At 50.0% G+C, this 26,060-nt stretch overlaps 1 protein-coding gene across 1 annotated transcript in view; it reads left to right on the forward strand.

Annotated features, from left to right (window-relative positions):
* The first annotated feature begins 689 nt into the window (after positions 1-689).
* PRKCZ (protein kinase C zeta) overlaps positions 690-26,060 on the forward strand; it is a 943,345-nt gene continuing 917,974 nt past the window's right edge. The window contains exon 1 of the mRNA XM_086921534.1: positions 690-861. The gene's annotated coding sequence lies outside the window, so the exon portion shown is untranslated. The remainder of the gene's footprint in view (positions 862-26,060) is intronic.

The raw sequence follows: 26,060 nt of genomic DNA on the forward strand, positions 1-26,060 counted from the left end.
AAGCACAGAAATGTTTTAAGCCACGCCCTTAATTACATTGACCGCGCCCCTTTAAGAGCCCCTCGTTTTTTCATCCCACTTAAACCCCTGGCTGCAACCCGTATAGACATCATTTCTTGCCATTAGCCCCCTACCCTCGCCATAACTCTAGCTCATTTTAAGGAGTACCTGCACTTATTTTTTCCCATTTTAAAGCACCGCTTACATGTTAAACCAGCTACACCCTCTTTTGTGAGCGATATATTGTGCTTTGCCTGCAATGGCATTAATCTTCGATAGAAATTACAGGCATACCTGCCTCGCACTGTGGGAAAACTACTCTCGTCTTTTAAACTGGTATACAGAATTCGGACCGCTTGTCCTAAGGCATCCTTCTCGCAGACTTTAGCACCCAAATACAAATCGTGTACAACAGACGCGCATTTTCAACCACACAACCTACACGCCGTAGCCTCTAGCTCACGAGGGTCAGTGCACTCCTGGCAGTAGATATTATAATGTATGACAATATAATAGACTAAAACACAAACAAGAACCGACTGCTCATAGATCATCTGAGCAATCACTTCCGGGGCGGCAGCGGGCGGTGTCTTCGGTCGTCGGTGGGCCGTCCTTTCCGGGGCGTGCCTTTGTTTGTTAACCAATCGCACAATTTTATGGGGCGGTGCAACCACCCATTCTTTCCCAGTACCGCCCCTGCCCTGTCAATCAGTATAAACTAGCTTTCCGATTTCCTCTACCTGTTGTCTTCACTTATTTAAAGTCGGTTAAAGTTCCTCTTATATCGAAGTGGGGTCAGAGTCGTATGCAAGTTGTACCTCTTGTCGGATTGTTAAGATGCTTTTTATCGGACGACGAGAGGTAAGAACAGCTTTTGATGACATTCCACCTGCTGCTGTGTGGTTGTTACGTGCGAGACTTGGAATTTTTCTGGCAAGACAGTTGACAGGTATTTGTAAGGTGCAGAAGAAAGCGAAGAATGCCAGTATAGAGTAGAGGGTTTAATTTGTCGCCTGTTTGTCTCTGAATTACGCGCGGCAGGTGCCTAGAAAAAAAATCCAATTATTTTCATATTATCAACTAATCGTGTGAGTGGGCGTGGAGCTCTGACTGCTTTTACAAGGCTCTTGAGAATGTCATTGTTTTTACTGTAATCGAAATGTGTGGTGCCTTAGTTTTTTTTCTCAATTTTTTGGGATAAAATTAATGGTATAAATGGAGCAAAAGCAAAAATCTCAAGCGTGCATACAGGTTACAATTGGAGCAAAGAAAATATGTAAATCAAGCATACAGTACGAAGTTCGCCACTTCTGTTCATGTATAACTTATTTTAAAGTTCTCTGTGGATTTTGCTCTGTCTAAAACTGGAGGCCAATTTCCACCCAAACTTGGCAACGTTTTTCGGGTTTTAAGTTCCATATCACAAGTGAAGAGTGTTTTCTTACTCCGACAAATGCATTGGTCCATCGGAACTGTTTTATGCTATTAAGCGAGGGATATCCTTAGAAATATAATTAACAGATTCTACGAAATAAATATTAGTTAAGCACTCCTTCTTTTTGTACCCGATCGGATGAGTTGTTTACCTTTTCCTTATTATCCAGATTGTTTCTTTAAAGCTGTTGTTTTTAGTTTTGCCCTATCTTGTTGATATATGTAAAGCTTTCCGACTCTTGCTGGCCTCATACCTGTTACACAAAAACTGCCAAATGATAATAGGACACCCAAGTTGAAATAATGTGGAGTATGACTAGCTTTACACTGGAGAGGTGTTTTTTTGGGTTTAACATTCAATTTGATCTGTGATTGAGGTATACAAGCCACAGGTATCATGAAGATGCAGAAACAGCGTATATTTAAAGATAAACCACAGTATACATAATGCCGCAAACAGTGATGTTATTTAATGCACATTGAATAGTAATATTTTAACAGCATGGATTAAATTTGAGCAGTGATGTGGTATTATAACCTCTTCCCTAGGGGCTTTAAAGTTAGCTTGGTTTTGTCACAAATGAGTGAGTTAACATTAGGGAAGGCCCACATCAGAGAAATATGATATGGGAGTCACAGTGATGTGAATGTTTTCTTAACTATGTGATCTTTGAATGAGAAGAACGATGATGGCTCACACGTATTGTATGCTGAATGCTCTTTGGTTAGCAGGGTCTGGTAACGCAAAATAGCACTTAATTTCAGTTGGCAGTATTGATTAGGGAAGTCTTGGAAGTAAGCCACGAAGTATTGCACCAAAACGAGTGGCCCATATATAGTAAGCTTTTCAGGGGTTAGCATGTACTGACTTTAGATAGATTGCACATTTCAGACAAACCATTGCTAGTGTTTTGTATTGTGGGAAAAATACTTACCCCAGTCATTAAATGTTAGATCGTTGTTATGATCTGTCCCCCAAAAGGTTTTGGCAGTTGGCCACATTATTTTCACAAGAACATTACTTCTTGCATTGAAGAAGAGGCGTCTTACTAATATATTGTACAGACGGATGACATGATGTGATCAGTCTTAAATTGTTGCAGAATCAGGAGATATGCCTCCTAATCCCAGTTTCCTCTTAACTAAATTGCCTGATCATTGGCAATTATCTTGTGCCTCAAATTCCTTGTCGGGCAAAAGTTATGACCCCTTGCAGATCCGTCACCCCAACGTATTTGGTACAATAGGCATGAAAGAGGCATTTAGATTTATAATGTGCAATTCAGATTTTCCTTGTGGTTAATGAAAGAAAGTCTCCAAGATAGATCAAACATTAGGAAAGCCAGCGAGTATCACCTTTGGGACCTATTGACTTTGCCAAAGGTTTTAAGCCATGCTCCACAGCTTTCCTGATCCTGTGCAGCTTGGTTAAATAATAAATTAAAATAAGCACCAAAAAAGCATTTGATTTGGCCACTTTTTTTCTTTGTAGTTACTGATCTGAGTTATTCTGGATTGAAAGGAGCAAGTCAGATTTTCTTGTAGGGGAGGCGACTCAAAATATGAGGAAGTGCAAATATAAGGATAACTATAGAAAGGCCAGTAGTAGAATGAACAAGTCCTAGGAAATCTCATTGTAATGATTTGATGAAATATAGTGAAGCCAGGAATGCTATGTGGAGGAAGGGCTGGTTTGAAGGTGTATTAATGAATCGCTCATGGGCAGCCCATTTCTAAAAACATAGCACTGCTTGGAGAAGGAGCCGCTGAAAAAACAGAGGGAGAGCAATTAATAAAATGAGGCGGATAACAGTGCCCTCCTCGTCTTTTATAAAATCTAGACTTTCCTTCACTAACACGTATGAAAATCTGCATTTTATGATTGGGCCAGAGGATCCAGTTATGCTTTTCAAAGCATAGCTGCACTTCTAGAAACTGCATTAGCTATAGGCGTGTAATACAAATTAAGACTGAATCGTTATACCAATCACCAGATCTGAGACTGTTCTTAAATCTTGAGCCAGCCTAAAAAGCTTTAGATGCTCTGCTGGCAGAATGAGCTCTATGAGAAATGGGGTTGTTGGTTGAGTATGGCATGAGCCTTTATCATGCAACAGCCACAACCCCAGTTAGGATTAATCACTAAAGCCGCTAAATTAACCTTTGCTTAATCCTCTGGTAGCTTAGCACAAAAGCAGTCTGGCTTATCTTCGAGACAATCTGTAAAGTATGCAGTACACCAACAGTAATAAAGTGAAAATACAATACAAGGAAAATAACAGACCCTTGAGAAAAATAGAGTACATTTTAATTAATTGACACAAAATGACAACATTTCAATTAGTGGATATGTAATTTCAAAGGTTTAGGAAAAAATAGTGCTTAAAATCGCAAAGCGCCAATCATTATCTGGTTACGCCAAAATGGGTCAAAGTGACAAGTTCAGGCTGACCGCAATGGAGTGGAGGCCGGATACAGGGACCTATTTAGGCATGCTAAGAATTGTATCTTATGTTCTTAATATGGGCGTTGCACAGTCGCGGTTCTGATGGGCGATGCAAGGTCTGTGTTGAGTTGCGTTGCACTGCATTGGTTCCGATGAGAAGCTGCAAGGACTGGGGAAGAGGGGTTAGGAATCGCAAAATCCAGGTGCGAGTTCAAGACTGTTGAAGCCTTTTCTGTCCTATCAGAAACCCTTCCAAGTAGCCCGTAGAGTCTCTGTGGTGGTCCAGGGTTCAAGGTGCAGACACAGACCTTCTTTCTCAGGTAGCGGAGCAGATGGCCAGTCATTCCAATAGATATGCAGTCCTTCTGCAGATCACTTCTAGACCTAGAAGAGTGAGTCTGAGGGACCAGTATTTATATCGGGTGCCCACTTTGAAGTGGGAGAAGCTTCTGGAGTGTACCCCTACAGAGGTGTCTGGAATTTCTTGCCTCCCGGTCCCGGTCTGTCTGGGGGCACAATAGGATAGTGTGAAATCCTTTGTGTGTGAGCTGAGCCAGTGCTTTTGAAGTGCAGTTGTGGTAGTTGATAGCGCTGCTCCCCTATCAAATCAGGGATGGCCCATCCTACCAACACTCAGACCCTCTATAGCAATGCTATCTGAGAGGAATACACAGAAGTCAACTGCCAACTACACCTCGTCATGTGACCCAGGATACAGGCTGTAGACATCAAATGGTTAGTAGAAGAAAATAGCAACTACAGAAGATTGGACTGCACATTGACAACACCATGCCTTCTTCATGTCTCACGTCCACTCTGTCCTATACAGTCCCACAATGGTCAGCCTTCCACGTACAGTCTGACTTCGATCACCCAGAAGCATGGTGACCACTACCTAACATGTCATAGACCATGCCCTCTTGCCACAGGTTAGGTAGACCCCTGCCTCCTGATATTATTGGACCTCTCAACTGGCTTTGACACAGACGACCATCCCACCCTCATATGCACCTTGGAACCTCGACTAGAATTCACCAGCAATACCCTTCTCTGGTTCTCCTTGTACCTTTCCAAAACTATTGTTCACCTGGGCACCTCCAGGTCCTGAAAGATAACTATTGCCTGGAGAGTACCCTCAGGTTCTCTACTTTCCCCTCTTCTCTTCAACCTCAACGTGAATCTGCTTGGTGCCCTACTCTCAAATAACAGCATTAAGATTCACCTATATCCAGATGAAAAACGGTTCTACTTGAAAGTCACTTCTGGTTTAGGCATTCAATGTCTCTTAACACTGCCTGCACATCATCCAGAACTTGATGTCCAACGCCTAACAGAAGCTCAACGCACCAGAGGTAGAACTTCTATTGTTTGCCAAGAACCACAAACAATAAACCAAGCTCAATTTCCTGAACCTTGATGGCTTTGAACCCCGAGTTCACAAATTGTCAAGTCACTTGGAATCACTGTGAATACCACCCTCACCAGCAAGGAACACTTTGCCCAAATCAAGGACGGCCTGGTACCAGCTCTCTAAAGTGAAACTGTATCTTCCAGAAAGCGATTTCAGAAGTGATGTTGAAATTCATGCACTCTCACATATAAGTGGTTAGTAACACCCAGCACCCTTGTTTCCAAGACTCCATCCTGATTGTCTCAGTACGTCTGCTCCTGGTTCTGAAAAAATATGATCCCCATCCAAGTGGAACTCCATTAGCTCCTCTTGCCGGCTGCACTATTTTCAAAACCATCTGTATCGTTTAGCAAATCGTCATAACCAGCTCTCATGCTTACCTGCACACCCGCAGCCAGGATGCCATCAGGCAGCAGACCTTTTGAAAAAACAAATAAGGCAGAAGGCCTTTTCCAACTGTTTACCTGGGATCTGGAACAACATCCCCAATTTCATCAGGACAACCCTAAAGCTGCTGCAATTTAGGAAAGAGTTGAAGACTCACTTCTTTAAAGAACACTACATCACAAAGTATTAACCGTCCGTAACCCAGCTACCTGTACTATCAGTCGTTTACTTTTACCCTGTACCGCATTCGCTGACTTTTGGCTAGGTTAACGCTATATAAATGTCATATATATGCGTGTAAATTTTCCTTCACAACTTTGAAGTTCATGGGAAAAAAATAGCCTGGCAAGATGTAAAGAAACTTCTCCAAACATGCTGTCAGAAAATGTAGAAATGTAACTACGAGAAATGGTATCTTTCTGAATCGGTCTGCCGCTTGATGAACTATTACTGAAGTTAGAATTTGCAACTTCCTTTAAAGTTTTTGGGGTTCTTCCTAAGGATACTTCACTTATTTTGTGCAACAGAGGGCGTTCAGTACTTTCTAATAATAATGCTGTTTGCAGAGGTTACAATTTTTTTTTATATGTCCCTTCTTGTGGAAGTCACTTCCAGTTTATCAGAGGAATGAAAGCATGTAATTCTTTTTTAAAGCATTCACTGTCTTCCTTATTGAAAAAAGGCAGAGAAATTTACAGAATGCTTTCTGACAGAACTCAATTGAAAGAAATGTGAGAAAGAAGTAATGTAAGAAAAAATATTGACTTTAAAAATTAATATACACTTATCACCAAAAAGATATTGTTAAAGAGGCAAAGTGAAAACCAACACAATAAAGCAGAAGAAAGGTTCATTCTGATGGAAAAACTGATATAGAAGGAGCACCTGTAGGCCAAATCCACTCTTTGGCAGTGTGAGTTCTTAGTGCCAAGGGTGGCATTGAAGCTGGATGCTTCCCAAGTCCTATCAGGAATAAGCTAGGGGTGGGTGGAACTGGTGGAGTTTCACATAAAAACGTCACAAGATTCCGTGGAGTTCCACCAATGGTAGGAAAACATGCAGCTCATGCTGCAATTTAGCGCCGGTAGCGCGGGCAAGACTGAAAAATCAATGGTGCGGCACCATGCGCTGTGCAAGAGTGCACTGCCATTTGAGTTGATTTTGCTGCTTATGAAGTAGAAAATCTACTCGAGCAGCAGCAAATCTACTCTAAGGGGAGCAATCGGACAGCAACTGCCTGCATTAGAAAATCCTGCAAAGGGATGCCAAATCTCTCTTGCGCTAGCCAGCTTGCAGTTTCCGGAGCCTTGTGGGAGAAAAATTCCACCATGTGGCAATTAGTGGAATTTTGCCATTACTCTGAAATAAAGAGTAATGCGCAGTGTCCAAAATGCTGCGGGCAGAATAAAACATTCCGCCCACCCCTAGAAATAGCACCCTCCAGCTACAATGTGCCAGAGCTTCCTTGTCCAAGAAGTAGTGATGCATTGGAGCAAAGTTTGAGCCGTCTATTGAGTAAAGCAGCAAGCAAACGGCTGCCTGAAAGTCCCATGTGCATGTGGCAAAGTACTGTCCAGGAGGCAGAAAAGCCTCTGAAGCGATGTCAAGCCTGTGTTTTTTATTTTTTTTTAATTTTTTAATTTTTATTTGTTTAAATTTTATTGACTAGGTGCAAAACATCAATACAATCAATCCAGAGATCATCAATACACGGTACAGTGCAGAAATACAAATCTCGGGTCAATTAAGTGTCAAGAAGAAAAGCTATCAGCGGTAAAGGGCAAGCGGCGCAGAGTGGCGACACCTGCAACAGAATCACAGTGTTGGGGACCCAGGCTCCCCGGGGGGGGGGGGGACGGGGGGGGACTGAAGATAGGCAACTAGTGGACCCCAGATGTCAACCGGGCGTGACCTAGCCGGCATCAGGTCCCAAAATTCAGATAACAATAATTGGCAGCGGGATGCATCCTCCAAACAGGCAGAAACCGTGGGGGCGGGTCGGCGGCCCCAGCACATAGCCACCCGACGTTTGGCGAGCACCAGGAGCATCGAAATCAGCCGGCGCGACACATTAGAACAAGGCTTGACAAAGCAGAGTAGACAAAGAAGGGGGTCCGGGGAGATGTCAGCGCCGACCATGTCGGAAATCGCGGAAGAAACCCCAAGCCAGAATGCCTGCACCCGGGGGCAGAGCCACGCCAAGTGAGCAAATTCCGCAGCAGGAGCGGAGCATCGAACGCATGAATCATCCGCCCCAGGCGGTGAAGATGTTGAGGAGTGCGATAGAACCTGTGCAGAAATTTAAAGTGAATTAAACGGAGCCGGTAGTTTGGGGAAAGTTTAATAGTTTGATTGCAGCAGTAGAGCCAGTCCGCGTCCGAGATGTCCAGACCCAGGTCAGCACTCCTGCGCGCTCGCGTCGTGGAAGCCGACGAAGACGAGAGAGCAGAGGCATACAATCTGGTCACGAGCTTGCATGGGGAAGTGGAGGTGTACAGTAAGTCCAAAGCGGGTAGAGTGGGGGGAGGCCGAGGAAAGTCTGAATGCAGCGTCCGACAGGTGGCCCGCAACTGGTAATATAAAAGCGTGTCCATTAAAGATGGCGTCGCCGGGAGCGAATAAAAAGAATCATTGGGGTAAAGATCGGCCACAGTTTAAAGGCCTCCTGATGCTGCGTGCCAAGACATACAGGAGGACTCAAGTAGAGGAAAATCTGGGTGGTTGGCAATGGGCATAGTGCCCGCCGAAAGGAGAGTAAGCCCAGCCAACTTGCGCAAAGAAGACCATGCCCACCGTAGCATCTCCACCGTGTTAACCTCTGTGCGAGGGCGCACCGCAGGAGCGAAGAGCGCGTAGCGAGGGGCCAAGGGATGGCGACATCAGCCTCCACCGCCACGTGAGGCTGGTAGGGGTTGGGATGCAGCCAGAAGTGCAGAAAACCGGCCTGAGCGCAAAGGGCGTAAAGGCGAAGATCAGGCGCTCCCAGGCCACCGGCGGACATTGGCAGGGTTAAAATGTCATAAGCGATCCTGGGTTGTCGCCCTGCCCAGATTAAAGATACCATGAGAGAGCGCAACCTACGGAAAAAATAAGCAGTCAGAGGAATAGGAATATTGTAAAACAAATAAAGGAATTTGGGTAGGACCACTATCTTTGCAATGGCAACGCGGCCAGAGAGTGAGAGGAGCAGCCGAGTCCACTGGGGAATCTTAGACTCCAACCAATCCACGCAAGGCCAAAGTTGGACCTCCATAGGTCATCCGGGTCTCTGCTTAGCCAGATGCTGAGGTAGCGGGTTGGACCAGTTGCCCACTCCAAGGGATAGTCCGGCGAAAAAGGGAGGGTGGCATCCGTCAGAGGAAAAAGTATGGACTTATTCCAGAGGGCTTAGGTTGTCCTGAGGGAACTGGACGAGAAGCCGATGCCCCTATGGGTGTGGTGCTGACAGAGACGGGCAGCCAGCGGCTCTATGGCAATGGCAAACAGCATGGGCGACAGGGGGCAACCCTGTCGCGTGTCACGCAATATGGGAATAGGGTCCCTGATTTGGCCTTTGATACGAAGCCGGGCGAGTGGGTCTGTATAGAGCAATTTAATGTTTCTCAGGCAGTGCTCACTAAAGCCCATGCGCGAGAGGACATAGAAGAGGAAAGGCCATTCCATTGTCGAACGCCTTGATGGCATCGAGCAGCGCAGCAACGGCAGGAAGGTCAGGGTTGATTTGATGCAGAACTGAAAAGATGGTGCGAAGATTGTGAGACGTCGCCCGACCGGGAATAAAGCCAGACTGGTCGGGAAGGGCAATGGTCGGCATCAGGAGGAGGATGCGGGAGGCGAGTAGCTTAGCAAACATTTTATTATCCATGTTAATAAGGGAGCGCGGGCGGTAGGAATCGCACCGATCCGCAGGCTTGTCAGGTTTAAGGAGCAGCGTAAGTGAAGCCTCGCGGAGCGATGGCCGAAATGTTCCAGTGTCAAAGGACTCCTTATACATGGCCGCGAGGTGAGGTATGAGAGTGGGAGCATATTGTTTATAAAAGGTGGCCGTAAGGGCGTCCAGGCCGGACTCTTTGTCACATGGTAAGCTATTTATGGCCGCCAAAATTTCCTCCTTCGAGAAGGGCTCGTCAAGGAATTTGCGGTGGTAGTCCGCCAGCCACACCACTGCAATGGATTCAAAGTATTGGTTGAAGTCTTCCGAAGAGGGGGGGTAGCGGCGGAATACAACCGGGAGTAAAAGTCAAGGAAGCAGGATTTTATCTCCTCTGGAGAAGTGGTACGGTCCGGGCCGCCATCAGCAAGGGCAGTTGCGTAGGAAGAGGCCCTCGGCGGACGCAGCAAGTTGGCCAGGGTGCGTCCGGGGCGATCGCCCTCCCCAAAGCGGCGAGCACGACCCTCCCTGCCCAGAAAAGAGTTCGCAGCCAGCCTCCTCCGAAAATTCAGAGTGCTTTTGCCGCAAAAGCGCCAGTTCGTCTGGTCCGGCCCCGTTTGCAATGGAGGCATCCAGATCCCGGATCTCTCCATAAAGCCTAGTGAGGGTGTAGCGAATGGCCCAAAGGACGCCAGCCTGTTTTGAAATACATTCACCTCGGATGTATGCCTTGAACCCCTCCCATAAAATAGATGCAGAGTCAACGGAGCCGACATTAAGATCAAAATAGTTAACAGCGGCAGTTTGGATTTCGTCACAGAAAACAGTGTTTCGAAGGGCTCCGGAATGGAGCCGTCAGGTAAATGTGCAACGCTGGGAGTCCGGGGGACGCAGTAGCAGACAAACCGGGGAGTGATCGGATAACGTACGTTCCATGTGGGCGGCGTTCACAGTCGAAGATGGGACAACCGGCGTAACTAGCCAAAGGTCAATGCGCAACCAGCAACCCCTGGCGCCCGACATACATGAGCCCTCTTGGAGAGTAGGTCGGAGGTGACGCCACACATCAATTAGTGCATTGTCTGACAATATGGTGGATAGAGCAGCAGCTGCGCGTGGGTGGGAACTGTGAGAGCCGGATCTGTCCAGGTCAGCGGAGAGAGCGACATTGAAGTCGCCACCCCAGATCAGGGCCGCAGGAGGAGATCAGGTGCCAGACCGTGTGGAAGAACTTGGGACAGTCCGTGTTGGGGCCGTACACCGACGCAATGGTAACGGGCTGGGCAAGCAGGGTGCTGTGTAAAATCACATATCGGCTCTCCGGGTCGACCAAGGCGCGGGATGTCTTTCAGGGGAGGCCGCGACGCAACAGGATGGAGACACCCCTCGCATAGGAGGAGTACATAGATAAGTGGGATTCACCCTAGTATCGGGCGCAGAGTCTTGAGTACGAGCCCCGAAGGAGGTGAGTCTCTTGCAAGAGACAGATGTCAACATTGTGGCGCTGAAGGTGAGCATGGGTGAGACTGGCTTTACGATGATCGTTCAGGCCACGGTCATTCCAGGACCAACAACTGATATTAGCCATGGGACCGGACAGGACAGGCAGCGTAACCTTGAGTGCGGGATATGGGAGCAAGCAGCACGTGGGCCATACGAAGAAAAGTGAAGGAAGGGCCAGTGAAAAAGCATGGGCGCAGCAGGGGCCAGGAAAGGAAAAGGGCAATCGTAGACAGATCGCATCAACCAGCACTCCAGAGGCAACAGCAAAGGGAGGAACGGTCGAGATGGTGGGAGAGCAATGACATAACATATTACATAGCTTTGCATAACATGCGCCTGAGATAGGAGCTTTGAGGATCGAGTACAATCTGCACTAGAGCTAAAAGTGGGAGGAAGAAGCAGCACAACAACAACAAAAGCAAACCAACCCCCTTGACTAGGAGGAGCAACCCCACCCACCCACCCAAACGCCCCAGACATGCAGCGCACAGAGTGGAAAAAGTGGAACAGTTCAATGTTTCCCACCAAATACCACCCCCCCACAGCATTCCAGACAGGCCCAGGGAATACACCCCTCCACCCCCCAAAAGTTCAGAGCCAGAACCAAGCAACAAACCCTCAAACCAACCCCCACCCACACCAACCCCCCAAACAGGCTGAGCAGACCCCCCCCCCCCCCCCCCCCCCCAGGAACCCACAGCTAGGAGGGTCAAACAAAAGAGTAGAATAGGGAATCATCCTGCGGGCGCATGGCGGGACCCAGAACACACCCCTGCAGGGACGCAGGGTGTCCAAGCTAGTAAGCTACCGACATCAACAATAAAAAGACATAATTAGTCGAAGGATACAAGCGGCACTGTTCATTCAATGTCACTAAGGTGTCCGGACTTCCCAAGCTGCGTCGGGGGAGTGGTTGAACGGGACTCCTTTTCCAGTTTCTTGGAGAATGTCATGGCCTCCCTAGGGTCCTGAAAGACCAAAGTCTTGGCGCCCTGGCGGACCCGCAGTTTAGCCGGATAGGCAAGCGAATAGGAGACCTCATGTTTGAGCAGGATCCGTTTAGCAGGAAGGAATTCTTGTAGGGTGGCCTGCACTGCAAGGGTGTAGTCCGGATAAAAGGAGAGGCGGTTACCACGGTGGTCAATGGTCCCCTTTTCACGGGCTGCCCGGAGGATGGCATCCCGATCTCTAAGTTTAAAATCTTTGCAATGATCGGTCGAGGGGGGGAGGCCAGGGCGAAGGCGAGGACCAAGCGAACGGTGTGCCCTTTCCAGTACAAAAACTGTGGACAGGACACCGCCAAAAAGTTCTTTAATCAGGTCTTCGCTCCATTTTTATTATGTTTGTGGATTCTGGCAGACCCGTTATGCGCAAATTACATCTTTGGGAACGGGCCTCCAAGTCCTCATTCTTTTCCCGAATAACAGCCAGGAGTTTATCCATCTGCAGCAGCTGTTGCCGGTCCTGGGTAGCTGAGTCCTCGGCGTCGGACACACTGGATTCAACGTGGAGCAACCTGTTGTCATGGGAGTCCACCCGGGACTTCACGTGATCGAGGCGAGCTGATAGTTGATCAAGCTGAGCAGCTATTCCTGTGACAGTGGATTTAACGTCGAGCATGATGGCTTTGAGGTCATCCACTCGGGAAGGCGCGGGTTCAGACAGCCCGGAAGCAGAGTCCGTGCCCTCAGCGCCAGCCACATCCTTTCGAGAAGAGCGGCGCAGATCGAAAGCGATCTTGGGTTGCTTAGGGTCGTTTTTCCCCATGGTGCGGGCGGAGGCGGGTCGACGGAGAACAGAGGGCCCCCAGGAGCAAAGGGGATAGGGCGTTCCTGGGCACACCAGCAAGGCAGCAGGGGGGGCCAAGACCCGGCCACCAGTCCAAGGAGGCAGAAGTGGTTCAGCAGAGACCTCAGGTTAGCATACACTGTCCGCCACCAAGACCCAGCCCAGATCACGGCAGCGCTACCCGCCAGTGGAGGGCACCAAAAGAGCGTCAGGGAAGAGGGCCAGTGAGCCAAGGCACCCCTGCTGACGGCCCACGAGCGGATCAGGAAGGAAAGCGGCCGGCGCACCGCTGCCGGGTAGGGCTGTCCCCCCGGAGAGATCAGAGGATGGTGCAATGGGTGCCCGGAGGGTATCCCGTGGATGGGCAGTGAGAGCAAGTCTGGTGTCCCCCGAAGCCACCCCCTGCCAATCCGCAGAGAGGGGAGGAGGGGGTAGAGGACCCAGGGGCTCGTGAGTAAGCGGGCCTGCAGCGTAGGTTAGGGCCCCAAGGCGGGCCGGCAGAGTCGCAGGCAGGTTTCAGGGGGAGCAGGAGCCAGGGTAGGGCCAGCAGCCTCAGAGCTGGAGGAGCAGATAGAGGCCCCCCGGGGCCGAGCGGTGACGGGTGGTGTGGGGGCGGCTCCCGAAACAAGGGTAAGACCCCGATGAGCAGGCGGGCCTCCAACCTCAGCGAAAGTGTGGCAGTGAGTCGGCACGTTGATCCCAGGAGCAGAGGGAGCCGTGGAGCAGAGGGAGCCGTGGAGCAGAGGCAAGGACAGTCGCGGCAGAGGGCCCGGAAAATCTAGGCCGGTACCGCTCCGCACCGTATGCCCAGATCAGGAGCGACAGGTAGAGCAAGCAGAGTGGTGGAGAGCACCTCGCGCAGATCGTCAGCAGGCAGGGGTCCAGCAGAGGGTCAAGCGCGCCCCCAGAAGGGGGGGGCGCTAGTCGGGGATTCCATGGGGGACCGCCGCCCCTCAGTACCGGCTGGGCGCCGCGGCACACCCCGGAGGGCAGAGCAGCAGCAGTGGGGCCGCTGCGCCAGCGGACCGGCCAGCTCAGCAGGCTGACCCCTACCCCGCCAGCAGTCCCCACAGACGGTGGCGCCATTCACCCGTTTCAACGGCGGCGTCCGTCCAGCGGCAACCCCCGATCTACGAGCCGCACCAGGAGAGGTCTCCGACCCAGGCTAAGCAGTGCCTGGTGGAGTACAATGTCAGCAGGATGATGGCGGATTTTTAGAGCTTGGCCGGCAGAGCCCACTTACAGTGCGACCATCTTGCAGCCGGCCAAGCCACGCCCCCCATATGTCAAGCCTGTGTTTGAGGAAAAACACTAAGGAGTTTGAAGCTGGAAAAAGGAACGAGAGATACGCAGAAGAAACTATTATGAAAAACGAAGAAATGTGCTTAACTCATATACTGTTAAAACCTTTATATTATTTCTTAGGCAATAATGTATTTAGAATTTTATAATAAAGGAATGCTGATCTTTCCTACGAACAGAGTACTTGTTCCTTTTAGTCAAGATTATAGCATGGTTTTTTGATGTCATTGGTGTACCTACTTGATTACAATTGGTTCTTTTTAGGTTGAGCCTGGGCAGTACATGCGCTGCTCTGCAAGGCATGTTGAATTCCAGTTAGGCATAGAAGCTCTGCCCATTTCACGCACATCTTTTCAATTGGCTCCTGTTACTGTCCTTGCAAAATCGTTGCTTTTCATTTGTAAATAGGCTTAATAGTCCTTCCTTGGTACTGCCTTTTCTGCATTTGTAACCTCCCATAGAGCCTGGACTTTTTTACTTGTGTTGTTACACGGTCTGCTCTATAAGTCAGTGAGCACTATTTTCTTATTTTTTTTTATTAAATGAAAAATAATGTAACATGTACAAAGAACCCCCCCCCCCCCCCAAAAAAAAATTGGCATCGTCACAACATATGCACACAGCTCGACAACCTCATTACGGCACTTGAGGACACAGGTATCACCTGGATAGGTAAGACACATGGGATTAACAGCATAGCAGACAAATAAGTAACAGCATGAGGAAGTAGCCGAGCACCGCCCAACTCTCCGTATTGAATAAAGTCTAGCAGTCCCACCCCCACCCTCAGACTCCGACCCCACTGGCGAGAACAATTCTTCACTTGCCCAATCAGACACGCTTTGGGATGACCGCCCCCGATGCACACATGATTCGCCAGGCGAGTAAATTGTCCTGCAGTTTCTCGTCCCTCCGCGTAAGTTGCATATGAGTTTACTTGGCGAGGGACCATTCTCTCACATCTCTAAGCCAGGTGGGCACCTCTGGGGCCCTCGGTCCCATCCAAGTAATCGCCACCCTACGCCTAGCCAGCACCAACATTAATTGCAATAGTTTATAGGAAAGGTTCCTTTTCTTGGGCTTAGGAACCAACGCCAGTAAACAATGTAAGGGATTCAGTGCTATCCGGAGGCCTGTGGTGATGGCTATACGCTCTACCACCCCCATCCAGAAACTCCTGATCAAAGGGCAGTCCCAGGCTAAATGCAGGAAGCCCGCTCCCCCTGCACTACATCTGGGGCAGCTGTCCCCCCTGTTTCCTGAGAAACGTTTCAACGATATCGGAGTCAGATAGGTACGGTAAAGGAAATCAAAGTGTATTAATTTGAACCGTGCGTTGCATGACACCTTGCGGGTGAGGGACCCTATTCGCTTCCGCTGCCCCTGTTCAAGTGAAGCAACAAGATCCGCCTCCCATGAAGGTGGCACCGGTGGAGTGGAATCCTGTTTCATAGCCGTATATAGCAGAGAAATTAGTCTACGCCCCCTGCCGCATTGAAAGAAGAATGTTTAGAGTGTGGAACATCGGGGGTGCACCAGGGAACTGGGGCCAAGTAACCTTTACCACATCTTGTAATCCTCGGTAGTGCAGATACTGCCCCCCTCCAAGACCGAAGGTCTCCTCCGTGTGCTCATAAGTCAGGAAGGACTCAGGGTAGAGAGCAGCCAGAGTCTCACATCCTCTCTCTCGCCAGTTGCGAAAAGACGTGCTCCGCCATGGCAACTAAAGGGGCCAGTATGCAGACTGGTAGCTCCTTATGGGAAGGCGCCTGCCGTAAACCTTCTCCACAAACCGCTGCCAGATGCCTGCTGTGTGGTGTACAACATACGGCAGAGTGTCGTCCACTCCCCTTCCCTGCATCAGTGCGCTCAGTAGTGTCTGTACGTTCGCCCTTCCCGCCAAGAGGCGCGTCTTCCAGCTGTCCTCTTCCGCGAACCACCGGGCCGCAGGCAGTAGTTGTGCCGCATAATAGTATAAGTCGAAGCGCCTCCAGGCCTCCCTCCTCATAGCTATGAACAACAGTGTGGAGGGCTACCCTGCTTCGCCTGCCCAAAGCAGGGACGTAAGCAACTTGTTGAGAGTGCAAAACCCTAGCGGGGGAAGAGGACACAGTGAATTCTGGAGGACGTATAGCGTCCTGGGAAGCATTACCATCTTGGTGACGGCTAGCCGTCCCATTAAAGAAAGTGGAAATGAGTTCCAGAAGGACACCGATTGCTGTAGGGACCTGAGTATCCGATCGATATTCCAGACTAGTAGCTGTGAGTCCGTCGGGGCCACCTGGATCCTGAGATAACGGAATGTCTCCCGTTCCCAGCGCAGCCTGAGATCCGGCAAGTCTTCCAGTGGCACAGAGTCAAACCCCGCAAGCGGGAAAATCAAAGACTTGACGGGGTTAAGTTTCATTCCCGATGCCTCGCCGAACCGATCTAGGTGGTGCAGCAATAGCGGCAGTGCCTCCCGCGGAGCTGTCAAATAAAACAAGACGTCATCCACATATAAGGAGATGACACTGCATGTGTCTCCCACCGTAATGCCCCACTGTGCCATTTCCGTTTGGACTCGGACAGCAAAGGCCTCATGGCCAAGGCAAACCGGAGCGGTGAGAGGGGACACCCCTGGCGTGTACCCCGTCCCAGTTGCCACTCCGATCGTGCCACTCCAAGTCTCACCCTGTCGCGAGGGGCCATGTATAGGATCCGAATCTAGCGACAAAAGTTGGGGCCACCCCCTGGAGGACCTCTAGTAGATGCCCCCAATCAACTGTATCAAACGCTTTAGCGAAGTCGACTGACACCAGAACCATCTGCTCCTCCCTGCCACAAACCTCATGCATAATGTGATTCAACCGCCGCAGGTTCATGGCCGTGTTGCGTGCTGTAATAAACCCGCACTCGTCCGCATGGACCAGTTGGGTCATATATGGCGCCAGACTCGTGGCTAATAGCTTGGTCAAGATGTTCACGTCCGTGTTGATCATTGTGATTGGACGATACGCCGAAGGGTCATGCTTATCCCCCGGTTTCAGGATCATACAGATTTCCCCCTGAGTCACACTCAGTGGGAGGGTCTCATGCCCGAACGCCTCCAGAAATACGTGCAAGAGGAGACAGAAAAGTGTACCCTCAAATGCCTGATAAAATTCAGGAGGGAAGCCATCACTCCCCGGGGACTTAGCTCCTGGCAAGCGACCCATGCCGCACGCACCTCACTCAGCGTCAGGGTTTCATCTAGCTCGTCCTACGCCGCCTTGGTAAGGGACTGCAGGGTCAAACCCTGAAGGTAAGGAAGATAAGAGGTCTCGGTGATAGCGGGCATATACCAACTGTAAGTGAGACTTGAGAACTCTGAGGATGCCCACTTCCGAGTGGACCGTAGGCTCCCGCAGGGCCACTATCCGCTTCGGGGTCTGCTCCCGCCGAAGGATCCAGGCCAACAGGCGGCACGATTTATCGTCCTCTCTGTGAAGGCGCTGCCTATATTGGCCGAGGGTGTATCTGTCAAGTCGGTCTAGGATGTCATGAACGTGAGACCGAGCGGTCTGTTCCTCCTCCCGCTGTGAGGCATCAGGGTCCGTCAAGGTTTGCAAGTTTAAAAGACTATCTTCCGCCTCCCCCAAGTACTGGTGGAGCTGTCTCCGAACCCCATACGTGAGGCCCATGCCCGCTCCTCTGAGCACCTTCTTCCACCTAGTGGCTAAAGTAAGCTTGCCCCTCTCCCAATTGAGGTCTACGTAGTTCTTAAGAGCGGTCTCTAAATATCCCTTCCCCACTGGGTCCTGAAGGATATCTGCCGGCAACCTCCAAGTCCAGGGGAGGGAAAATCGAGCCCCCCAAGTCAACACGCACGCCAGGGAGTGGTCAGATAAGGAGCGGACCTGATGGGTAACCTCAAGGGACATATTTGACTCTGCATTCGCCACTAGTATCCTATCTAAGCGACTATGCAGGTGTACACCTTATGTGTCTGGTTCCTCAGGCGCCAAACATCAAGAGCCCCTATATTCCCCATGACCTCCCTAAGCTTCACTGTGATACGTGGTTTTGTGCCAGCTCGGGGCGGAAACCTATTGAGAACGGGATCAAGGACACAGTTAAAATCTCCGAACCAATGCACCGGTGCCTCCAGGTCAGGAATCAGGACCTCCTGCAGGGTTTGGGGAAAAAAACAGGGTCATCTATGTTGGGCGCGTACAAATTCAGTATGGTTACATTCCTGCCATCCAATTTCGCCCGGAGGAGCAGGTATCTGCCGTGTATGTCCGTCTCACATATTGGATAGCAAACGGGACCCCGGGTGCCACCCATTCCAGGACTCCCCTGGCGTATGTGGAAAATGAAGAGTGGAACACCTGACCCGGCCACTTTTTCCTCAATTTTTGGGCACCATCTTCACCAAGGTGGGTCTCCTGGAGGCACGCAATGGTAACTCCATGCCTGCGAAGGAAGGACAGGACCCTATATCTCTTAGTGCATGTGCCTAGCCCCCTCACATTCCAACTTAGCCCCTTCGAATCTCATGACGAGCTCAGCTTGTCATGAGCCACGGTGCTCGTGTGCTCATGACGAGCTGAGCTCGTCATGACCTTTAGAACGCTCGCACGCTGGGCTGATTCCCCTGCTGTGCGAACGTTCTAAAGAAACAGGTGTGGTCATGACGAGCTCAGCTCGTCATGAGCACACGACCACCGTGGCTCATGACTAGCTGACCTCCCACAGCACAGCATGGGAATTTGCCCAGCTGAAAAGGGGTTAAAAACTTATACCCCATGTTTGATGACGTGGCCAACCCAGCCACAGAACTCTACCCCTGGTGCCACCCCGTCCCTGTGCCCGAACTGTGATACATACGATGCCTGCAACAATCCCCCTCAACAATCCCTCCCAAAACCCCAACCACCCCCCTCCCACGAGTAATATACTTGCAACAACAAAACATGCTGATATGCATTTTCCCTGCTGGTGCCAGGACGTGCACAGCCACCCCATATGCCCAACAGGGCTCAACAGACGAAAAAGGAGACTCCCCTCCTCCACCCAGCTTCCGACACGACCAGCTAATTCGACGTTAACCTGGGACTCGGACCTTCAGGGGTGAAACATACACAACTTTCAGATTCTCCACCTCCCCAGGAACAACACCCACCACCCAATCCAAGTATTTTGAAACACTCTCTCCATTGTGAGTGAGTCCAGGCAAGCCAGCCAACGTTCACGTTGCAGGACCAGCCAGAACACAGCCAAATATGTTTTTCAGGACAGGGCCACAGAGGCAGCCAGTGAATCCCCCCACTGTTTCAGGGATCTTATCGTGGTGGGCTGCAGAGTATCCGGGACCAATACCTCATCCCGAGGGGGATCTACCGAAGGCTCCAGGGGGCCCTCGGACTCCGATAATTCCAAGCAGAGGGCTCCATCGTCACCTACCGTGACACGCCTTCCCTCTTCGCGTTCAGCAGCGTCTGATGGACACCTGCGCCTGTTATTGCGTCTCCTCACAGGTCGTGTCCCCCATGTACTTCTGGCTCCCCCTTTCACCCGGCGGGAGGGCATCCCCCCTGATCTCCATCCATTCCATACCTCCTCGGGGGTTTCAAAGAAATGTGCCTTTCACGGGGATATGACCTTAAGCTTAGCAGGGTAAAGCAGCATCTCCTGCAGGTGTAGCTCCCGAAGTTTCTGCTTGACTGCCAGGAAGGATTTCCGCTGTTCCTGTACGTGGTGAGTGTTGTCCGGGTAGATGGACACTTTAGCTTTTTTGAAAGTGAGGTTCTCCAAATCCCTAGCCGCTCTCTGGATGCCGTTCCTGTCTCGGTAATTCAGGATCCTAGCGATGAGGGCTCGCGGCGGGGCACCCGGCCTTGCCGGCGGGACCAATGCCCTATGAGCGCGCTCAATTATGAATACATCAGACAGTCCCATGGGGCAGAGTGTTGTACGGATCCGGTGTTCCAGAAAGCGCTCCGCATTGCCCATCTCTGAGCGTTCCGGAATTCCAAGAACCCTAATGTTACTGCGGCGTGCCCTCCCTTCCGCATCTTCCGCCCTACGCTCCAGCGCCCCCATTGAGGCAGTCAGCTGCGAGACCGTTTTTTTGAGGGACGCCACCTCTCCCTGCAGCTGGACGATATTCCCCTCCGCAGTGGAGACCTTATCTGCTACTTTTTGCAAGTCTGTCCTCAGAAGGTTCACATCTATGGACACAGTTTCGATTTGCCGTTCCAGGGTGGAGTGGGACCCCTGTATTGCCTTCAGCAGCTCCTCCCGGGTGAGCTCGTAGGGGACCGCACCCTCTACCTCCTGTCCGGACTGACGTGTAATACGCTGTGAAGGGTGTCGCTGGGAGGTGTACTGCGTTATGGTGTTTGGCTGAGAGGCGCGGGGTATCTTGTCCTTACCCATTGCAGGTGCATAAAGGGACCCACGGGGCGTACCAGCAGCAGAAGTGTCCCCAAGCAGCCCCCACACAGTGGAGATGTGCAGAGTCCGCGACTGTCTCTCTGGCTGCGCGCTGCTGCGGTTACCTACAACACCAGCTCTCACTCACCACAGCATCAGGTTCGCGTAGATGGAGTCCCTCGGTACCCATTCACCGCGCCTCAAGGTTCAACGGAGGCCGGACTGGCGCAGCCGCGGCGGACCCCAAGGAGAACGGGCACCGCGCCTGGTCCGCAGACCATCCAGATCCCCAGGACAGCTCCAGATGTCCCCTCTCACCCCTCGTCGCTTAACAAGGGCATGAGTGTGGCAGGGGGGGTATCCACGTCCTCTTCCCCCTCCGAGTGGGCCCACACCGCTCCTCTGGCCCCACGGCTCCCACCGCTTCCCCGCGTGTGCTGAGGGTGCAATCTAGGGGCAGGAGGAAGGTCCAATACCTCAAGGGCTGTCTCAGTCGTCCTCCGAGACTTTTCGCTCCGTGGCCTGGCTCCAGTGCTTCAGTCCGCCAGTGCAGGACTCCGTTCTGGCCTCACTTGGGTCCCCAGGCAGGAGCCCGCAGGACCCCGATTGGCCGCTGGAATTCCCGACTTCTTGGAGGCACCCCGATGACGGTGGGTGCCTCCCCTGTTGTCCCGCTATCACTGCTAGTGCCGACCTCAAGGGGCACCCAGATCACTGGCCGCCGCCACCCCTCCGATGCAGGCCGCAGTCCTGGTTAGGCCCGTTACCTCGGCAGTCATCCAGAGGATCCTAGTGGTCCACTCGCGAAGGCCGCCTCCCCAGCACCTCACTTGTCTTGCACAAGGCTCAAACGGGCCCCCAGAGCTCCACACCTCATGGGAGGCCCCCGGATGGCAGTGGGCGCCTCCCTGGATTCTTACGCCTCACCTCAGGAAGTTGTTAGACATCCAGGATGCAAGCTCCTGCATGCAAGCACTGAAGCTGGATGTTGCAACATCCGGTGTCCGTGACAGCGAGATGACCACCTGTGTGTCATCAGCATATGACACTAATTGGATGCCATGGCTTTCCACAATATTGGCTACGGGGGAAGCATATAGGTTAAACAGGGTAGGGCTCGGGGCAGAGCCCTGAGGTACCCCTTGATCCAAATTGAACATACAAGAGTAGTGTTCTCCCTGCCTAACCTGAAAGCCCCTATCGGCAGTAAAGATTGGATCCACCTCAGCGCTGACCCTGTGACTCCACCCTTGTTCAGACACTGTAGCAAGGTGAAATGTGCTACAGTGTCGAAAGCTGCACTTAGATCAAGTAGAATGAGGGCCATCATCTGCCCCTCATCTACCCCTTGCCTAATGGTCTCAGTGGCCATAAGCAGCGCTGACTTAGTGGAGTGACGTGAGCGAAAGCCAAACTGAGTTGGATGGAGCAGATTGGCCTTCTCCACATAAGCCATCAGCTGAAGATTGGCCACCTTCTCTGCCACTTTGGCCAGGTGGGGGGGGAGAGAAACAGGACGAAGATTATCCAACCTGTCCCAACTTAGATTAGGCTTTTTTTGAAGCGGGAGTACAACTGCTTGCTTCCATCTTTTAGGTACTGTGTTCGATTTAAATGATAGATCTGAATCATCCCTAATATAAGGCTCAAGGATCTCGATACTCCCGGCAAGTAATTTCGGCGAAGCCGGATCGCGAGGGGATCCTGACTTGATGGAGCAGCATATTTTCCGTAGGCTGTCAGGGGGTGGGGTGAGAAAGTTCTCCAGCCTATTGACACCCACATCCTCTAGTTCACTCTCTCTAAACTCCGATCCCCTTCTCTTTCCTCCTGAAAAAGTAGAGCAGATGGTAGGCACATTTTCAGAAAAAAAAGCAGCGATGCGGTTACATGATTCCTCTGAGACACTAGACGGGTCAGCAGATGAACCACAGAGAGATTTCTTTATAAATCTTAAATAACTCCTTCGTGGAATTTTTAGCTTCCCCTATTCTGCCTGAAAAATAGGTTGTTTTGGCACACCTGATTAAGCTATGATAGTCTCTCCGTTTATCTTTATACCTCTGTTTTGCCTGATCAAGATAGGCCACCCTCCACTGCCTTTCGAGTTGTTTACACTCCGCCTTAGCTTGGCGGAGCTCATCGCTGAACCAGGGTGCGGATTTCTGGGGTCTACTACAGGGATTCTTATGACAATGGGGAGCTATGTCATCCAAAGCATCATTGATGCGACCTTCCAATCTATCGGACGTGGTATCGGTCTGCCACCTTTTAATCAGCGCAGTATCGAACTTGGCTTTGGAAAAAGCAGCCCATTTACGACTCGAGTATTTCGGATTAGTTCGCTTTTGGATGTTGCCAGCAGGGACCTTTATTACAAAAGGCACTAAGAAGTGATCAGACCAGGGAATTGGTAAGGGGGTCTTAACTTCAATTTCATCCCAGTTGGCAAAGATAGGGTCCAGTAAGTGGCCCTTTTGATGGGTAGGGGCCTGGGATCTAATATGTAGTTGGAGAGAGTGTAGTTCCTGACAGAAGTCCGCGGCTCCTTTGTCCAGTGGGTCATCCAAATGGATGTTTAGATCACCTAATAGCAGAAACTTATCCCTACGCAGGGCTGCTTCCGTTATACCTTGAATCAAGCTGGTAGTAAAGCGAGTAAATGGACCTGGAGAGCGGTAGACCAGGAAGCCCTTCACCGTATTGCCTGCATTAACCTTAATAGAAAAGGCTCCTGTCTCACTATCAGCAATGGAGAGTGGTTCGAGTTGACAGCATAGCGGCAACTTAGATACTATCGCTATCCCACCACCTCTACCCAAGGCTCTGTCTAACCTCACCAAGGTATAGCCTGCCGGGAGGGAAGCAACTACATCCGGCTCGGAGTTGGATTCAAGCCACGTCTCGGTGAGGAATAGGAGGTCGAGTTTCATATCAGTGAGCAGATCGTATATGTCCAGATTATGCTTCCGCATAGATCTTGTATTCAGTAGCCCCCATATAAGCGTAATGTCCTCAGCCTTCTGCGTAACTCTAGTGTGCCAGTTAAACTGACACTCTTTGCAGCTGTTATCTTCTTCCGCCTTTAGGTTATGGAGACAGGCTTTAGTGAATATGGGACAAAGGGCACGGAGTTGTTGTGCGCTCCACCGTATTACTGCCCCATTTCGTCCAGGGGTCGTGGCCCCTGTCCCCGGCCGGCCGCGGACGGGCTTGCCTTTGGCGCGCCTTCGGCGCGCTGTCGGCGCGCCTACTGCGCTCGCCAGCTGCGCGGTCGAGTCTCCATCTCCTGATGTAGGGAGTCGGTGAAGTGACGCAGCAAGGGGGAGGAGTCACGTCCCTCCGTTCAAGCGGCACAAAATCGCCGTGCGGACCGGGGACCGAATCAGGTGGGTACCAAGTGCAGACCAAAGTGTTTTACATCAGCACACAAATTTACCCCCCATTAGTTGTTTTAAAAATAGAAATAGCACCAAAGCGCTACACAGGATAAAAAGATAGTTACGCTAGACGGTTTTTCAGTCAACCGTTCTAGCGCCAGACTCTCATTAAAAATGCACCACTCGCTGTCAGCGCCGGATCACACTGCTCACACCAGCGCGGCGATTGTAACAGGCACCTATGTAGGCAGTCTTTAATGATGTTCCCCTTTTCCACCCACAACATCGCAGCATACTTTTAGTAATGTATTTATTTGAATTACAACGTAGTCCGCTTTAACTATATAGCGACTGCACTTATTTAATTATTTAATATACAGCGTGTTCCGTTTTCACTTTAGCTGCCGCACTTATTTAATTATTTATTTTACATCGCAGGCTGCTTTCATGACTTTGAGTGAAAGCGCACCATATGCCCTTTCACTTTAATGTTAGCCGACCCCCTTTCTTTAGACGCCTCTCACTGTAACATGAATACGGGAGCAGCGTCTAAAGAAAGAGGTGCAACCAGAGTGGTTTCGCATTTGCGATACTTTGAGCTGTTGGCATTAAAAATAACAATGCCTTTTATATATGTGTTGCTTTTAAAAACACAAATAAAAGGCATTATCATTTACAATGGCAATAGCTTAAATGCTCGCAAATGCGAGACATGTTGCATTGAAAATGCTTGTTTGCTAAATATCATAGGAAGTGTTGTTTTCTGTCTCGACTGCTACTCGACTGCAAAACCCTCATTTCAGACCATCAACTGCCAAAGAAAATATTCAGTTAAAACAGTCGAGGGAATAGATGGGTTGCAGTCTAGCACTTGATTTGCAGCTAGTCTGCTACTCCTTCCATAGGTACTATACCAAATCTGTCTGGGAACGATTTGAAAGCAAGACATACCATGTTTCGCTCTAAGCTACATTTAGGAATAAATGAGATTTATAAAGTGCAACTCTAGAGAGTTGTACAGCAAACCTATTTCTTGGGGTGGGCGGGCGGGCACCGGCAAGAGCAACAGAGGACTATAGTAGGCAAGAACAGGGAGAATACGGAAGGAGCTGGTAACAGGGATGATTAGATGTTCACTGGGGCAAGAGATGGTGAGAACAAGGATGTAGTGGGGACCCAAGATATAGAGTAAATGTATACAGAAAGGTAGGGCGAGGTGAGGGAAGGATAGGGAGACTGTAGGGCTACGAGTTGAGAGTTCAGGAGATGGCCAGAAAACGTCTGCTGGATCTGGCAGCAAGGTGGCTTCCCTGCTTTTGGCACAATTTTTTGAATATGTTTGTTAAAATGATCATTTACTGTTGAAATAAGCATGTAACCGGCATACCCACTTGAACTTTAATCTGCGTGGAATCAAGCGGTGACTATACTCCACAACAAAACTGACACTCTCCTGGTAATTGCAGTCAACCTTCAAATGCCAAATTAGTGGCCTTTTATGGGCCAGACCGGAATACTTCATAGAACTACTCTGTCGTGTTTAGTTTGTCTTAATTAGTTTAACTAGCAGTTTACTCATCAATGCAGAATACTCTCAACACAGCTCCTTAAGTCAGTCAAGGTAAATGTATTTCTAACAAAACTCATCCTTAAAACCGATGAGGATAAAATAGCATTACACAAATAATTTTGTGTGAAAAAAAAGTAGTAATAATCCATAATCTTCATAAAACATCTGTGATGCAATCATTCATCTATAAAGTTCAAGAAAGAGGTGTTCAAATTCACAGCATATAGCTAAGTCAGATGAGCTAATTTAACTCGCGTGAGATCTTTAAAGTCCATCTATGTTTCATCTACCAATTACAAATATTTTAGGAGTTTTATCTTAGTTGTATGCGGTTGACGGGCATATTGTTTCTGGTGTAATTGCATTTTGCCAATGTGCAGTTGTTAAACATTCCATATACAACAAGCATTGACAATGTCAGTAGTTCTGGAATTGGCAGTACAGTGGTTTGTAATTTTTTATTACAAGCTTATGCCACAAAAGAAAAGAAAAATGTGCCACCACGAAATGTGGCCGCCACTTGCTTGACAAGCTTGCATAAAGTTTGTCTAAAAATCAAAAAGCAAATT

This window comes from Lissotriton vulgaris, chromosome 5 (assembly GCF_964263255.1).
Source record: "Lissotriton vulgaris chromosome 5, aLisVul1.2, whole genome shotgun sequence".
NCBI lineage: Eukaryota > Metazoa > Chordata > Amphibia > Caudata > Salamandridae > Lissotriton > Lissotriton vulgaris.